The following is a 13,840-nucleotide window of genomic DNA, read 5'->3' as shown; positions in this document are numbered from 1 at the left end:
TCTTATCAGGTCCCCTTTCAGTCTTCTTTTTTCAAGATGAAATATGCCCAGGTTTTTCAGCCTTTCCTCATAGGTTAGATTTTCTAAACCTTTTATCCTTTTTGTTGCTCTCCTCTGGAGACATTTGTCCATATCTTTCCCAATGTGTGGTGCCCAGAAGTGGATGCAATACTCCAGGTGAGGTCTCACCAGTGTGGAGTAGTGTGGGACAACAACAGTAGAGGCTAGTCACCCCTGGTTTTGACCAAAATCCCACCCCCTCCACCCAAAGTGTTGCATGATGTACTGTGTGACTACTGCTGCTGCCTTCTAGCCTGCACTTGACTGCATTTCAGTGGTGCTATAGGTTTTTTCAGAGTTGTACAGCACCCTGGGATCATTCAGGATGAAAGGTTCTGTGATATAAATATATTATGCAAAAAGAAAAGGAGTACTTATGGCACCTTAGAGACTAACCAACTTATTTGAGGATAAGCTTTCGTGAGCTACAGCTCACTTCATCCGATGAAGTGCATTGCATCCGATGAAGTGAGCTGTAGCTCACGAAAGCTTATGCTCAAATAAATTGGTTAGTCTCTAAGGTGCCACAAGTACTCCTTTTCTTTTTGTGAATACAGACTAACACGGCTGCTACTCTGAAACCTAAATATATTATGATTATTGATTAGATATTCCTTTACATGAGATATTTATAATTTGGTACTTGAGATGTTACCTCTTGTTGCTCATTGCTTGTAGCTGATGTTTCTGCATGGAAACTTGAAGTCCCCAACAACTGAGGAGTTTAGGCAGAAACCTCCCCCATGAACATGTTATTCCACAAGGTATCTTGCGCCAGTCTCTAAAGCAGCTTGTATTGGACAGACACTGTCAGGGACAAGGCACTAGACTAATGAATCACTGGTCTGGTTGAGTATGGCAATTCTTATATTCTCTTGTTGTACTTGACACCTTCTAGTAAACAAAATTACAATCCCTAAAAAAAACAAACAAAAAAAACCCTATAAAACCAGAACAAAAGTTGTATAGCTAGTGTAGTACTGTAAAGTAGAAATCAGAACTCTCTCTCCTCCTGAGTGAGACAATGCTATGCTATGTATCAGCCTGATACTGGATCCGGAAGGGATGCTGTGAAGAATGAGGTTGTTACATGGAGTATTTATTTTATAAGTATCATACGCCTCTCAGGTCAGCTGGATGATGTTAAGCTGCCTGACTGCCAGGAGTTAAATCAAAAAAGGCTATTAAGGGAGGAGCAAACAGGAAATGAAAATGGCAAAGAGAAGGTTCCTTAAAGGAGCAATGGGGGGAGAGCCCCAGCTTGGTTCCCAACAGGCTGGCATGGAGATAATTGGCCATACCCATCTCTTGTTTCTCTGCCCATGGGTTGAACTTTAAAAGGTCACTCCCAGCAGTCAATTGCACATGCACTTACTATGTGCTCTGTCCATTGTGACGTATGACTGAGAAAAGCTTGCTCATGTACCTGCTGCAAGCTGTTTATGTTTCTCTCTCTTTGGCACTAAAGGAGCTCAGCCAAGGGTATTTGATCAACAGCTGTTTTGAACAGGAGAAATCACAGATTCTGTGGCAGCATGGTAGACAAAGAGCCTTCTATATCATGCAAAGTAGGAATGCGGGGAGTCTGTTGTTGCAAATTAACTTCAAATGAGATGTAAGCAGTGGGGCTGCTTTCCATGCATAAAAACTGATCGGGTTCCCTCTTGGCAAGGCCAGGGCAAAGCAGAGTCATGGTAGGAATGCTAATCTTGGGCTCACTCAGCACAGAAATAGTGCCAAGGTCCATCAAATGACATTGTTATATTTATAAAAAGCCAAACAACTGTATAGTTACAGCACAATGCAGTCACTGCTGGGTTGAGAACCAAACTGTGAACACCACAGTATGCAACAATGGTCAATCAGGGTTATTATTTATTTTATTAGGGTTGGGTAAAATGCGTGCCAGTATAGAGTGAATGCTCGCTCTATACGGGCATTCACTCTATACTAGGAGTATTTCTCTGCAAGAGGGCTCAGCAGCTGGGACGGAAAGAGGTCAAGGCTGCAGTCATGTGTGGGGAGGGAGTGGGTGCCACAACCAGACCGTGGGCAGGGACGGAGAAGTAGTGTCATGATAAGTGTAGTATACGGAGGACTGTGTTGGAATTGCAGGCTATAACTTTAAGAGTGGGGGGTTTTCCTGGCCCTCCTTGCAGGCTGGAGCTGTAGCAAAGCATGAGAGCAGAGTCACTCTGGAAAGAGCCAGTTTAAAGTAAAGTGGGGTAAGTTGTGCCTTGCTGCCTTAGGGAGCAGCCTGGTTTTTCTCTCTGTGTTTTTGCATTCTTCTATGTTCTGGATTCTAAGAAATGAAGTAGTGGGTAATTGGCTGCATAAACCCGGCAGTGATGATGAAGGGGTTAAAGAGCTGCTGTGCGCAAGGCTGGCCACTTCCCACTCACCCAGTCAGTTATGTCAGGGGTGGAATAAGGGCTTAAAAGCAGGAAGTTCCATATAGTTGCTGAACAATTCTGGAAGAGAGTAGACGGTGGCCCAAGAGAGACTCCTGGAAGCCTTCAGGAAGGCCATTCACCGATTTCTCCCCTCTCCCTTCCCAATCCCTACTCCAGTGCCCTCAAGGAGACAACAGACTCTCTGGTACACCCGCTGGGTAGGATAGGTTCCGCAAGCCCTTGTAGACCTGGTTTAATTTAAATAACTTGACATAAGTAACTTGCCTAGTTGCTTAGTGGGCATGATTGGGTAGGTGAGTGGAAGGTTAAGTTGTCATAACAAGCAGTATGCTGGAGTCAGGGTGGCTAGTTAAGATAAGAAGGAACATACTGATATTAGTAAGTAAGCCTAAAGGTAGATAAGGCAGAAGTCAGATTATGCATGGACCAAATAGGTTCCTGAAGAGTAACCAAGCCAGACATGAAGTATTTGATGCAATGTATTGTTAGGAACTAGTGTTGGTAGAAATGTAGGTAAGAAAAAGATGTGTTATATGACTTTGGATCTGTGATGTACCCTGCATCCATCCCTTGTGTTTGAGTCTGATCAACTCAGCGTAGCTTTGCTGTATGCCAAATATAAGCACCTGAGTGACGAGATTGGAGTTGAACTGAGTTTTTGGGGAACCGAGTGGAATAGGGCTTGGGGGAACGCCAAAAGCCCTAAGAGTAGCTGTTAGCTGGCTGATACTGTGACCCTAACCCCTTTGAGGATTAGGGACTCTACGAAAGGGACTGGGGGAATGGGAGCCAGGAGCCCCACTCTCTTCAAACACTGTTGGACTATTGGACGCTATTTTGTATCATAGAGGCTCCTCCTAAGGCAGATGGGGGCACCCTAAGGATTTTTCAGTGTCCAGACAGCAGGAGGTTCCCCTCAGCAGCCGAGAACTGTGACAAATGGTGGAGAATGTAGGCATGAGATCTCCCTTGAGGTAAGAAGAGCTGGGGGTGTGTGACAGAAAGTTACTTACACGTGTGGGCTGTCTAAGCAAGATGGACTTGGACAGGCTGCTGAAATGGCTGACAGAAAGCCAAGAGCAACAAGCCACACAGCAGCTGCTACAATTAGCTACGCAGCAGCAGCAGCAGGTGCCATAGCAGCAAGAGCTGCTAAGGGAAATAACGGCACGACAGCAAGACCAACAACAGCAGGTCGAACAAATGTTGTTTTTTTTCAAGCCAAGCAGGGTGGCAGTGGGGGCACCAACAAGTCCGAGGATGAAATCTTTCTTCGTCGGTGAAGTTGGCAAAAGTGGGCCCAGATGATGACCTTGAATCCTTCCTTATTTAGGCAGCCTAGTGGCTACAGGAATGCTAGGCCACTCTGGTGGCCCCTTTCCTCCTTGGACCAGCCCAGGCAGCATGTGGAGAACTGGATGTGATGGCCACACAGGACTACTTGAAAGTCAAAATGGCTGTTCTTTGTGTAAGTAGCTATTACAGAGGAAACCCACCATCTGCACTTCGGAGAAGGGACATACTCCTTAGGAGCATGACCCCAAGTGGTAGTTCAATGGTTAAGGGACCATTGCTGGCACTGGCTAAAGCCAGAAGCCAGGACAGGGGCACAAGTAGCTGAAATTGTGTTGGTGGAACAGTTCATGCCCCTCCTATCTGCTGGCAGAAGGGCCGGGGTGTTAAAATGTTACTCAGAGACATTGGTGTCTTGGCTGATGAAGGAACTACACAGCCTATGAAAGTTAAGACACTGTGAACATCAGTCTATCATCTGCAAACAGACAGTCTAGTATAACTTTTAATAAAGCTTTAAAAGAAATGTTTAGGAAATTTGTGATCACAGACCCCAACCATTGGGACCATCTACTCTCTTCCCTGCTATTCACCATCTGGGAAGTCCCTCAGTTCTCCATGGGCTTCTCACCTTTTGAGTTCTTATGTGGAAGACAACCCTACAGTGTTTTAGAACTGTTTTGAGAGTCCTGAGAAGAACGGGGTCCTCAGATGTCCAACATGCTCCAACACGCCCTCTGGTTATGGACACGACTTAAAGAACTGGAAGCATTTGTCAGAGAGAAACCTCTGCAGGCTCAACGCAAACAAGAGAAGCCCTATAACTGCAGAGCTTGATCGAGAGAGCCATGTGATTGGGTACTGTTACTGCTACAGAGTCTAAACTGTTGGCCAACTGGCAAGGGTCCTTCAAGGTGGTTAGAAAGGTGGGCCCTGTTGATTATGAAATCCTGCACTCAGGGAAAAGGAAAAATCCAGATGCATCATATAAACCTTCTAAAGGCCTGGAAGGTCAGGGAGGGGCTTTTCATTGAACCCTGCACCCATATCCAAATTCAGGCCCTGATTGATAAACCTGTGAGTCTGTAAAGATGGAGAAAACCTTACAGCCTGAACAAAGGACAAGTCCAGCAATCTGTTCCCCATGGGTCTTCTCATCTACTCCTGGAAAGCTACACTTGATCTCTCCTCATATTAAAACAGCATCAAGACAACAAGTGAGGGAAAACCTTTACCCCCTGCCCCGGAAAATGTAGGACCTACTTCAGAGCTTCAAGCAGTGTTAGACCTGGAAGAGGTAGAGGTTCTAAAGTAAATGGAGACGCCCCATTGCCCTGGTCCCTAAGCTGGACGGAATGGTGCATAGATTTCCACAAAGTCAATGCAATATCTAAATTTTATGCCTATCCCATATTACTGGAGTGGTTAGGGGCAGCAGAGAATATATCTACCAGTGACCTTATCAAAGGGTACTGGCAGATCCCTCTTACACCTGACTGCAGGGAAAAGATGGCTTTCTCCATACCATTTGGTTTGTACTAGTTCTGCACCATACCATACGGGCTCTGTGGTGCATCTGTGACCTTCCAGAGGTTGATAGATAAAACCTTACAACCCCATTGACAATATGCCACCACCTATCTGGACAATATTCTCATCTATAGCCAAAATTGTGGGGGACAGCCTGAAACAGGTAGCAGTGGTACTTTAATACCTCACAGAGACAGGATTGACGGCAATTTGGTGAAATGCAAGATGGGGAACCATGAAGCCATGTACCTGGGGTATGTGATAGTAGGTGGCCAGCTGCAACACTGGATGGACAAAGTCCCCATTTTGATGAGCTGCCCTGTCCCTCTGATGAAAACACAAGTTCAATGATTCCTAGGATTGGTCACATACTATTGATGTTTTGTCCCGGGATTCACCACCATTGTACGTCATATAGCAACCCCTTTTTGTTAATTACAGACCATCCACCATTCCGATGGTTGAACAAAGCGCAGGAGACCAATCCTTGAATAATGTGTTGGTATTTGTTACTACACTCATATAGTCTCTGAGCTGTCACCAAGCTGGAAAAGCTCACCAAAATGCTGCCTTTTCCCCCTGTGATGGGGGAGCCCCTCCCCCTGCCAACTCTAATACCCTTACCCCAATCTGGAGGGGGGAGGGTGTGTGACGGAGTGTATAAGCCCTGCACTGGTGATGAAGGGGTTAAAGAGATGCTGGGGTCAAGGCTGGCCCTGCCCCTCTGGCCCTGTCAGTCCTCCTGTCAGAGATAGAATAAGGGCTTAAAAGCAGGCAGTTGCAGACAGTTGCTGAGCAGCTTTGGAGGAGAGCAGACAGAAGCTTTCCAGATCCCAGAAGAGACTCCCAGGGGAACTGGTCCCAGAAAGGCCATTCACTGATTTCCCCTTCCCCGCAACCCATCCGTGCCCACAATGGAACAGTAGATTTTTGGTATACCAGCCAGGTAGGAGAGGTTCAACAAGCCCCAAGGTGAGCTGTTAGGTGGCTGGCACTGCTATCTTTGACCCCTTTCATGGTTAGGGAAACTGGGACTATACTAAAGGGACTAGAGGAGTGGGAGCCAGGAGCCCTGCCCCCTTCAAAACACTGTCAGAATAGTTGACCCGATTGTGTATCGTGAAGACACCTGCTTAGGCAGATGGGGGCACCCGAAGGAATTTTCAGACAGTAGGAGGTGCCCTCAGCAGTTAGAGAGCTGACACATAGTGATACTCTTGCTGGAAGGTTTCAGAGTAGCAGCCGTGTTAGTCTGTATTCGCAAAAAGAAAAGGAGGACTTGTGGCACCTTAGAGACTAACCAATTTATTTGAGCATAAGCTTTTGTGAGCTACAGCTCACTTCATCGGATGCATTCAGTGGAAAATACAGTGGGGAGATTTATATACATAGAGAACATGAAACAATGGGTTTGTTACCATACACACTGTAAGGAGAGTGATCACTTAAGGTGAGCTATTACCAGCAGGAGAGCAGGGACAGGGACGGGGATGGGGATGGGGACGGGGGGGGGACCTTTTGTAGTGATAATCAAGGTGGGCCATTTCCAGCAGTTGACAAGAACGTCTGAGGAACAGTGGAGGGTGGGAATAAACATGGGGAAGGTTGCAATAGGTGTGCCTATTTTCTCTCTGGGTGTGCCGTGAACATAACAGAAAGGTTTGGCATGTGCAATAGGGGCGGGCTATACATTTGCTGGCAGTCTGGGAAGCGAGGTGGAGAGGACAAGATTTTTTTGCTGTGGGAAGCAGGATCAGTTCGGGCATGTCATAGGTGAATGGAAGGAAGGCTCAGCAGCATAGTTGGAACAGAGCTCTTTTCACAGGTGGTGGTAATGGGCAGGGCTCCACAGTGGGAGGTTTGGTCCGAAGGGATGGGGTTGGGTGCTTGTAGGAGGGGGCTGTTGCAATGACAAGTATAATCTTCTGTATTGTAATGTACTTTGAGGATGTGGGGTCTCATCCCTGGTTATCAAAGTGTCAGACATCTTCACTAAAAATATATATTCACCCTGAAGACAGGTGTCCTTGCTCAAGGCAGGTACACTTTTGATTTTCTTCATCCTAAAGTTTCTATGTAAACATTAGGGTCCATCCCCCCTATCAGCAAATTTGAATCCAGATCCTAACTCTGCAACTCAGCCCCATCTCCACTTGTAACCACATCAGCCCACTCTCTTGGATGCTAGGGAGAAAATTCATCTCTCCATCTGGCCCTGTTCATCTCATTATTGAATGCATGGCATGATTGTAAGATATTTTACCCTCTGCAGAAAAAAATCACATCGTATGTCTCATGGAAATGGTCTCATTTACAAAGAGGAAGAAATGTCCACAACTGCTAATACTGCCCTGGACTCTCTGTCACTCAAAGTGCTTACTACCTTTCTGCTTTGCTCTCTTGCATGGGACTGCTTTGGTGACTTATCCAGTGTGAGGGTATTAGTGCCCCAGCCTTCTGCACCTCTGTCTCCTCTGCATTGTTTTAATCATCTCATCTGTAAACAAACAGCTCCTAGTCTATTTTAGTGATAGTGCTCATGAGAAATGACAGATTAATAGTCCTGGATCCGGATGTCCTTCTTAGACACAGAACAGGTACAGCATGGACAGTAGCAACATAAACTTTCCCAAATCACACCAGTAGGATGCTGCAAACCTGCCTGGAAGGAGTGACCACTTCTAAGGCCAGGTCCACACTAGAGAGCTTACAGCAGCATGGCTGTACCAATGCAGCTGTGCTGCTGTAAGGTCCCCTGGGTAGCCGGTGTATGCTGACGGGAGAGAGCTCTCCTGTCCAGTGTTCACATAATTAAAGCACCCGCAACGAGCAGCGGTACCTATGTCGGCGGGAGAGGTTCTGCCACCAACATAGTGCTGTCCACACCAGCACTTCTGTTGGTGTAACTTATGTCGCTCAGGGGGGTGGTTTTTTCGCACCCCTGAGTGGCATAAATTAATCCAACAAAAGTGCTGGTGTAGACATAGCCTAAGTGTGAGAGGGAAGTTGGCTCTCCAAGCCTATTTATTTCTTGACTGCTCTGCTGAGACTGACAACAGGAGTGTAGATGGCTGTGGTGGTTGTGATAAGGACTCAAGTCTGTTAAAATCACCCTCTCATTTCACATGGGATGTCAAACACCAGCTGGTCACTCAACCAATGCCAGCTTGAAACCTGAGCTTCCATGTTTGATTTGCGGTCAAAAATCTCTGTAGCTGGAACAGAGCATGTCTCCAACCCGTTCACCCCTCTCAAGCATGGGCTTGATGCAGGAATTTCTGGGTAAAATTCTATGGCCAGTGTTTATATAGGAGGTCTGACTAGATGATCATAATCGTCTCTTCTGGCCTTAAAATTCATGAATCTATGAAAGTGACCATATGTTAGACTAGCAGTTCTCAAACTTCATTTTAATGCGACCCCCTTCTGAACACAAAAATGAATATATGACCCCATGGAGGCGGAAGCCAAAGCCCGAGCCATGCTGCCCCGGATGGGGGAGGGCTGAAGCCAAAGCTTGAGTTTGAGAACCACTGTGTTAGAGTACCCTGCCTTAGGAAATGTCTCAATGAGAATCTTACTTATTTCTCACTTTCATTTAAAATCTGTTTTTTCCCTCCCCTTCAAGATTTATTTAATCTCTTTCCCTGAGCTTTATCTAATTAAAACAAAAAATGCTTTATGTATGTGAGTGTTCTGTGAACTTTACTCAGGAAAAATGCGGAATGTACCAAAAGCACAGACCAGGTTTTGTATACGTGGGGTTTTTGTTTGGTTGGGTTTTTTTGCTACTCAGCAAAGCTTTTTTTTCCTCTAGTAAAAACATGGCTACATCCCCAAAACTCAAGTAGACAAAATAGTCAGATTTTCTTAAGAGAACAAAGCAATTATGGAGGAGATGGTATGATGGGATAATATGGTTTTGGTAATTAAATATTCATGGTAAATAGGCCCAAAGGCCTGTGATGGGATATTAGATGGGGTGGGATCTGAGTTACCCAGGAAAGAATTTTCTGTAGTATCTGGCTGATGAATCTTGCCCATATGCTCAGGGTTTAGCTGATTGCCATATTTGGGGTCAGGAAGGACTTTTCCTCCAGGGCAGATTGGAAGAGGCCCTGGAGGTTTTTCACCTTCCTCTGTAGCATGGGGCACGGGTCACTTGCTGGAGGATTCTCTGCTCTTTGAAGTCTTTAAACTACGATTTGAGGACTTCAATAGCACAGACATAGGTGTGAGGTTTTTTGCAGGAGTGGTGGGTGAAATTCTGTGGCCTGCGTTGTGCAGGAGGTCAGACTAGATGATCATAATGGTCCCTTCTGACCTGAACATCTATGAAACTATGAATTAAATAAATACTGTTTTATTGGTCAAAAAAAAGATGTTTGTTGCACATTGCAAACAAATGCTTCTCTAATGTGTCACTGCACAGTGCCCAGCTCAGTGAGGCCGGGATCCTTGAATTAAAAGAACTTTAAGGTGGCAAAGTCAAGCCCTCAAAAGTAAAAAAATTCAGTAATTACAGTTGCATGTGCATTATAATACAGTCTCTAATTATATTATCACATACTATTTTTTTTTCTACAGGGACCCCTGCCTCATTCGGTGCACAGGATGGATGGTGCTCATTTAATAAGCAGCTATTCAATATTTTGTAATCCTCATTGGTCAATGTTTGGCCCCAGGTCTTATTTACTGCACACTATTCCGACCCTGCTCCAAAGACAGAATTATTCATTTCCTCCTGGGCTTTTCTATGGCGCTCATTATCATAGCATCTGAATGCTTCACAAACCTTCATGGATTTATCTGCACAACACCCTTGTGAGATATCATGGCCAAGGGGGCACACAGAGAGAAGTGAAAGAGAGATAGGAAATAGAAATTTAAAAACCTAGAGATTCAAGAGGCAACATGTGAAGAAAAGGAGAGGATTCAAATGAATCCCTGAGAACAGATACAGGAAGTGCCCTTTCCTCTGATGTGCAACTGACATGGGATTCTCAGTGAAGGATGAAGTCATGCATATGAACATAAACAAGAGAACTGGAGAAGGAAATCCCTAAATCACTGAGGCTGTGAAGATCTGTCCCTCTGTGGAATGGTGACAGACCCAAGGATTGCTGCTGGAATAGCACAGATTCTGCAGCACTTCCAGATCTTAACATCCCTGACTTCAGAACTGAACAATATTCAGAATGCTAATCCAAGATGTAAAAAGGACAAGTTAACTACTGAGGAAAGATCAGAAATCAAAAGACATAACTTTGCTACATGTCCCTTAGCAGAACCTCCCCACTACTGGAGTCTCTCCATATGGAAAACTAAGCAGAGCCCTCTAACATATAGAATCAGTGATCACCTCCTGGAAGAAGAAAATGGGGGGCTGGAAACCCAGAACTGAATGATTGTGTAATTTAGGTGACAGAGCAGAGATTGAAAAGCACAGATATATGTGGCTGACTCCCTTGTTCAAGACAGCAGGGATAGTGGAAGTGACTACCTCGCACTATATTAGTAAAAGACTTTTCATCAGAAAATGAGGGAGTAAAATACTGTCTAACTATGGGAGACAGGAAAGAGGCAGCAGGAAGAGTATCTCAGCTCCACACTATGACATCATCCTATCAGCTTCAGCACAAAGCCCAACTTCCCTCTGTGACAGAGCTCTGTCCTTGCCTCCATGGCTCCCACATTTCCTGAGAAATGTCACTAGTCTCAGAAGCTCACTGTGACCCTCCACGTAACCCTTCTCTCTCTAGAGACAAGGGTCACAGTCTACTGGGCCATTTTCATCATAAGCAAGCAAGGGAGGTGAGGAGAAGTTATTCTTCCTTGCACAATCTCTGTTGCCTCCCAGTCTCAGTGATTAATCAGGGGGCAAAGGTGGGGGGGAGGGGAAGGGAGAGCCCAGGCCCACCCTCTACTCCAGGCTCCAGCCCAGGGACCCTAATAGTATCAGCTATGGTAGCTGACCTTTTAGAAACATGACATGTACAATTCCCTGGGCTACTTCCCCCACAGCAGCCCTCACTTCCTCAAACTCCACTTCACCCTTACCTCAGGGCCTTCTTCCTTGTGCCTAATATGGTGTGTACTACTCAGCCTCTCCAACAGCACAACTTCCTTCCACAGCTCCTGACATGCACACCCACCTGACGACCTGGAGGCTTTTAAGTAGTTTCAGCCAGCCCATGATTGACTTTAGGTGTCCCAATCAACCTAGCCTTCTCCCTGCCTTCTGGAAAGTTCTTAATTGGCCCTAGGTGTCTTAATTGACCTGGAGCAGCTGCAATTTCACTTATCCTGGTGCCAGGGATTTGTTTAGCCTGGAGCTAATATATCTATCTCCCACTACTTTTCCATAGCATCTGGCCTTGCCCCGTCCCATCTCTCACACTGTGAAGTCAGCACTGAGGCCAGCATGGCACCAGGGTGGGGTGTGAAGCCTGGTCTGCCTTTCCAGATGGGACTCAGCAGTTCAGCAGAGTGGCTGGGTGTATAGTCTATGGCCAGAGACACACAGGGAAAGTTAGAGAGAGAGAGAGAGAGAAAAGGGAAAGGAAAAAACTACAAAGAAGAGATTTAACATGCAATGTGGAAGGAAAAGAAGAATCAGTCAGAGAAGTCCCTGGGAACAGGTTAGTTCTTTGTGTGAAGAACAAGGGTATTATGTGTGTGCAATTGGTCAGGGTGCAAACAGGGGGACAAGCTCAGGGAACTCCCTAACTCAGTGGGGTGATGAAGATTTGTCTCTGGCTGAGAGCTTGGGATGTGGTGCTCTGAGCTCTATGAAGCCTGGAATTTTCCTGGTGCTCGGAATGGTGGTTTGGGGATATTTCCTGCTCTCACTAGGAGGCAAGAAAAACACTATAATAAGGGATTATAAAGAAAATAGACAAGTGACCCAGCTCTGGTTTGGGGATCTGGGCCTGGGGCAGTTTAGCTGGGAGAAAATGTATCAGAAGGTGAGGAGCTTTGAGTGTGTCTAACAGTTTGGCAGGAGGGACTAATGCAGAGGGAGCGATGGATTCATGGCTCTCATAGATTTTGGTTGTTGGGGAATTGAGCGAGTCAGCTAGCTCTGCTGAGCCTTTACAGCTCACAGTCAGACTGGACAACATTCCTTTTCCACTATGAAACAGGAATTTAATTATGGCACCTTCCAACCTGAAGAGAGTTCTCTCTTGTCCCCACACAGCTGGCAGCCAGAGCCCTGGAGGAACCCAGGGGATGGACTGTAGGAAAGTCCCAAGCAAGAGGAGACATTTGGCAGAACAATTGATCTGAAATCCCAACAGGGAGAGTGGAATTAGCATGAGCTAAAAAAAACCCCAACAATTCTGATTGGAATCAGTATCTTGAAGCTGCATTGAATCCCCTCATACTCCATGTTCTTTCAATGCACACGAGACGGCAAACCAGACTCGTGGGCAATGGCTGAGTTCAGAGGGGTAAAATCCCCTCACATTCCCCATAAGGGTAACAGGTGGAGACTTCTCACTGCAAACCAGACTCGTGGGCAAGGGCTGAATTCAGAGGAGTAAAATCCCCTCACATTCCCCATAAGTGTGATAGGTGGAGACTTCTCATTGGGACTAGTTGTTGGGTTGAATCTAGAGAGCAGGGCTCACCCTCTGGCTACTGAGGCAGAGAGATGATGAGAAGAACAGTACCAAAGAGCACTGAAAGGAGAGAGAGCTAAGCCATGAAGTCCACCCAGAGGCTGAGGATCCAAGTGGCCCATCTCTGGGAGCAGAGATGGCGTGTAACTGTTGACAGTGGGGGACACAAATTTAAAGGTTCGGGTGGTATGCAGCAGGATTCAGGGCAGGGCAGCATATAAACCCTGGCAGAAATCTGGGGGGGGGGGGGGCACATGACCCCACGTGCTGCCTCCCCACCCCACCATGTCACCTCAGTCTGGGAGTGAAAGAGCAAACACTTGAGAAGAGTAGATGGTGAAAGGAAACAGTGACTTTACCAAAGGAGCTATTACTCACAAAACTGTATGAATGGAGGAAGATCAGAAGTGGGTTCAGTTAGCAGAATCCTAATAACCTCAGGTAAGGCTGTGCTGGCATTAGTTACTGGAAGCCCCAAGAGGAGGCTTGCATGGGCAGCGGGTATCATAGGCCAAACAGCCAGCCCATGCTCCACTTCCAACCCCCTCCACCTGCTTCCCACTCGGCATGGCTGTTGGATCATATTAAAGAAGTTCTGTATTAAAATCACAAATGAGTTTGATTCCCCAGAGTCTAAATTCCAGGGTATTACTAATTAAGAGGTCTCTTGGTTTTTGGTACTGTTTCTCTCCCTCTATGTGTGAAACTTGCAAGCTGCTAATTGTGTTAGTACATTCTAAGACAGAGTCTGTTCTCAAAGCAATTCACAGAGAGAGAGACTCAAAGCAATACTCTAACAACAGAAACAGCACCCAGAGACTCCCCGCCCTTTTGTTGTATTAACAATTATGATTAAAATAGAGATAGAGGATGTATGTGGATGGATGCTTGGTGTGGATAATAACTGAATGATCAGGG

Source organism: Lepidochelys kempii, chromosome 3 (genome assembly GCF_965140285.1).
Source record: "Lepidochelys kempii isolate rLepKem1 chromosome 3, rLepKem1.hap1, whole genome shotgun sequence".
Lineage (NCBI taxonomy): Eukaryota > Metazoa > Chordata > Testudines > Cheloniidae > Lepidochelys > Lepidochelys kempii.
Note: the sequence above shows the minus strand (reverse complement) of the source record.